The sequence below is a fragment of the Triticum dicoccoides genome, chromosome 5B (assembly GCF_002162155.2).
Source record: "Triticum dicoccoides isolate Atlit2015 ecotype Zavitan chromosome 5B, WEW_v2.0, whole genome shotgun sequence".
NCBI lineage: Eukaryota > Viridiplantae > Streptophyta > Magnoliopsida > Poales > Poaceae > Triticum > Triticum dicoccoides.
Genome location: NC_041389.1, coordinates 539,570,281 through 539,574,284, shown reverse-complemented (window position 1 = coordinate 539,574,284; position 4,004 = coordinate 539,570,281). Strand labels below are relative to the sequence as shown.

Here is a 4,004-nt window from a genome sequence, read left to right as displayed (position 1 = left end):
AGAGAGAGAGATGGCAGAGGAGAGGAATACCCATGCCGGAGTCAGTTGTGAGGAGGATCCGGTTGTCAACAGCGTAGTGTGCTACTCGCTGGTCCTGTCGAGCGCGAGCAAGCCTGGTACAACATCGATTCCAGAACCAGCATTACATAAAAATCATGCTTACTTCCTACGTCGAGTGTACAGTAACACGGCCCACTGGCATGAGAAAGAGAGAGAGAGAGATGGCAGAGGAGAGGAATACCCATGCCGGAGTCAGTTGTGAGGAGGATCCGGTTGTCGACAGCGTAGTGTGCTACTCGCTGGTCCTGTCGAGCGCGATCAAGGAGATCCCCAGGATTAACGGATGGTGTCTGTGAGCATGAACTTGGACAACCAACCATCAAGGGATTCGATGTACGCCTTCTGAGCACTGACGTAGCTCACGAAGCAGGACCTCCAGTTCCTAAGCTCGACCTCCAGCTTGAGAGTAGCATGCCGCTGGGCATCATTGCAGAATTTCTCATACGCAGGGCCGGTGAAGGAATTTGCCTCAAACATTATCTGTCTTTGTGCTTCATGAGAGTCCACCATTACTTTCCTAGTTCTCTGAAAGCTGTCACGGAGAAGGGAAAAGGCATCAGTATTTTGATTCAGTGAAACTACATCAATCATCAATTCCACACACGAAAAACATGAGATCAGTTTACCTATGCAACATCTCAACAAGCTACGGTTGCGGCTCCTCATCCGTAATTGTTATATTCTATCGGATATTGATTCTGCTGCTCGTAGAGAAAACTAGATCCTTGTGTGCAAGCCTCTTACATTGTCATGGCTTTTTCAGCACAATGCCGCTCTGAACCTTTGGCGTCTTGGTTCCTCAGACACACATATTTCTTCTCTTGTCGGATTTGATCTATGGCTTGTACAAGCCTCTAGATGCAATAGAGGATAGCTTCAGATCGACACACACACAGTGTCATGGAGCATGTCCTGTGCGACCATGATCTGGGATTGGAGGCGCAGCGGACCTGGTCCTCGTCATCGCGGGCGAAGGCGGGGAGCTGGGAGAGGTCACACCCGCCACACAGTCCCTAGAGACGTAGCCAGCGCACCTCCCTCCTGCTAAGACAGACAGTCCATGGTTGAGAAATCATGTACATAAGTCATAATGTGTAGGAGCAAGAGATGAATTGCTCAAAAAAAGAAAAATGGACAAAACAAGAGCTGATGATCCTGCTAGAAATTAGTTAAAACATTGACTATTTGTCTTTTTGAATATCTTGTATGATACTGCTAGAAATTAGTTCATTGGAGCCAAGGCATTCAAATGCCAACATTACCATAATACATCACTTGTAATCATTAGCTACAACAAAACACATCATGTCGTGTGTAATTGGCACAATTTCTGTCATATATGGTAAACCTGCTCCAGAATAACACAATAATGTGAATCCATTGCAAATATTTTCTTCTATCTTTTAAAATACTTATGCTATCTTGAGAGAAGCCACTAGTGAAACCTATGGCCCCTGGGTCTATCTTTTAAAATATTAATCTCCCGTCAACTAGCTATCTCTGTCACCATTTATTTTGCAATCTTTACTTCTAATCTTTATCATAAAAATACCAAAAATATTATCTTATCATCTCTATCAGATCTCACTTTTGCAAGTGGCCATGAAGGGATTGACAACCCCTTTATCGCGTTGGTTGTAAGGTTCTTATATGTTTTTGTAGGTACGACGGACTTGCGTGTGGCCTCCTACTGGATTGATACCTTGGTTCTCAAAAACTGAGGGAAATACTTACGCTACTTTGCTGCATCGCCCTTTCCTCTTCAAGGAAAACCAACGCATGCTCAAGAGGTAGCAAGAAGGATTTCTGGCGACGTTGTCGGCGAGTCTACACACAAGTCAAGACATACCAAGTACCCATCACAAACTCTTATCCCTCGCATTACATTATTTGTCATTTGCCTCTCGTTTTCCTCTCCCCCACTTCACCTTTGCCATTTTATTCGCCCTCTTTTTCCGTTCGTATCTTTTTGCTTGCTTCTTGTGTGCTTGTGTGTTGGCTTGTTTGTCACGATGGCTCAAGACAATACCAAATTGTGTGACTTTTCCAATACCAACAACAATGATTTTCTTAGCACCCCAATTGCTCCTATTACCGATGCTGAATCTTGTGAAATCAATGTTGCCTTGTTGAATCTTGTCATGAAAGATCAATTTGTCGGCCTTCCTAGTGAAGATGTCGCTACCCATCTAAACAGCTTTGTTGATTTGTGTGATATGCAAAAGAAGAAAGATGTGGATAATGATATTGTTAAATTGAAGCTATTTCCTTTTTCGCTTAGAGATCATGCTAAAACTAGGTTTTTGTCTTTGCCTAAAAATAGTATTGATTCATGGAACAAGTGCAAAGATGCTCTTATCTCTAAGTATTTTCCTCCCGCTAAGATCATCTCTCTTAGAAATGATATTATGAATTTTAAGCAACTTGATCATGAGCATGTTGCACAATCTTGGGATAGGATGAAATTAATGATACGTAATTGCCCTACACATGGTTTGAATTTATGGATGATTATACAAAAAAATTATGCCGGATTGAATTTTGCTTCTAGAAATCTTTTAGATTCGGCCGCGGGAGGCACTTTTATGGAAATCACTTTAGGAGAAGCTACTAAACTCCTAGATAATAATATGGTTAATTATGCTCAATGGCACACTAAAAGATCTGTTGGAAATATGCCCTAGAGGCAATAATAAAATGGTTATTATTATATTTCTTTGTTCATGATAATTGTCTATTGTTCATGCTATAATTGTATTATCCGGAAATCGTAATACATGTGTGAATACATAGACCACAACAAGTCCCTAGTGAGCCTCTAGTTGACTAGCTCGTTGATCAACAGATAGTCATGGTTTCCTGACTATGGACATTGGATGTCATTGATAACGGGATCACATCATTAGGAGAATGATGTGATGGACAAGACCCAATCCTAAGCATAGCACAAAGATCATGTAGTTCGTTCAGCTAGAGAGTCTCCAAATGTCAAGTATCATTTCCTTAGACCATGAGATTGTGCAACTCCCGGATACCGTAGGAGAGCTTTGGGTGTGCCAAACGTCACAACGTAACTGGGTGACTATAAAGGTGCACTACGGGTATCTCCGAAAGTGTTTGTTGGGTTGGCACGAATCGAGACTGGGATTTGTCACTCCGTATGACGGAGAGGTATCTCTGGGCCCAGTCTGTAATGCATCATCATAATGAGCTCAATGTGACCAAGTGTCTGGTCACGGGATCATGCATTACGGTACGAGTAAAGTGACTTGCCGATAACGAGATTGAACGAGGTATTGGGATACCGACGATCGAGTCTCGGGCAAGTAACGTACCGATTGACAAAGGGAATTGCATACGGGATTGATTGAATCCTAGACATCGTGGTTCATCCTATGAGATCATCGAGGAGCATGTGGGAGCCAACATGGGTATCCAGATCCCGATGTTGGTTATTGACCGGAGAGGCGTCTCGGTCATGTCTGCATGTCTGCCGAACCCGTACGGTCTACACACTTAAGGTTCGGTGACGCTAGGGTTGAAGAGATATTAGTATGCAGTAACCCGAAAGTTGTTCGGAGTCCCGGATGAGATCCCGGACGTCACGAGGAGTTCCGGAATGGTCCGGAGGTGAAGAATTATATATCGGAAGTGCAGTTTTGGCCATCGGGAAAGTTCTGGGGGTCACCGGTATTGTACTGGGACCACCGGAAGGGTCCCGGGGGTCCACCGGGTGGGGCCACCTATCCCGGAGGGCCCCATGGGCTGAAGTGGGGAGGGGAACCAGCCCCTGGTGGGCTGGTGCGCCCCCCTTGCCCCCCCCCCCACGCCTAGGGTTGGAAACCCTAGGGGTGGGGGCGCCTCCACTTGCCTTGGGGGGCAAGCCACCCCCTTGGCCGCCGCCCCCCCTTGGAGATCCCATCTCCTAGGGCCGGCACCCCCCC

General features: G+C 45.2%; 1 long non-coding RNA gene across 1 annotated transcript in view; it reads right to left on the bottom strand.

Moving 5' to 3' along the window:
- Nucleotides 1-790, bottom strand: part of LOC119306045 — a 1,482-nt gene extending 692 nt beyond the window's left edge. The window contains exons 1-3 of the long non-coding RNA XR_005148835.1: nt 687-790; nt 242-592; nt 31-113 (exon numbers count right to left, since the gene is read on the bottom strand). This is a non-coding gene — a long non-coding RNA (uncharacterized LOC119306045). The remainder of the gene's footprint in view (nt 1-30; nt 114-241; nt 593-686) is intronic.
- Between the last annotated feature and the right edge of the window lie 3,214 nt (nt 791-4,004).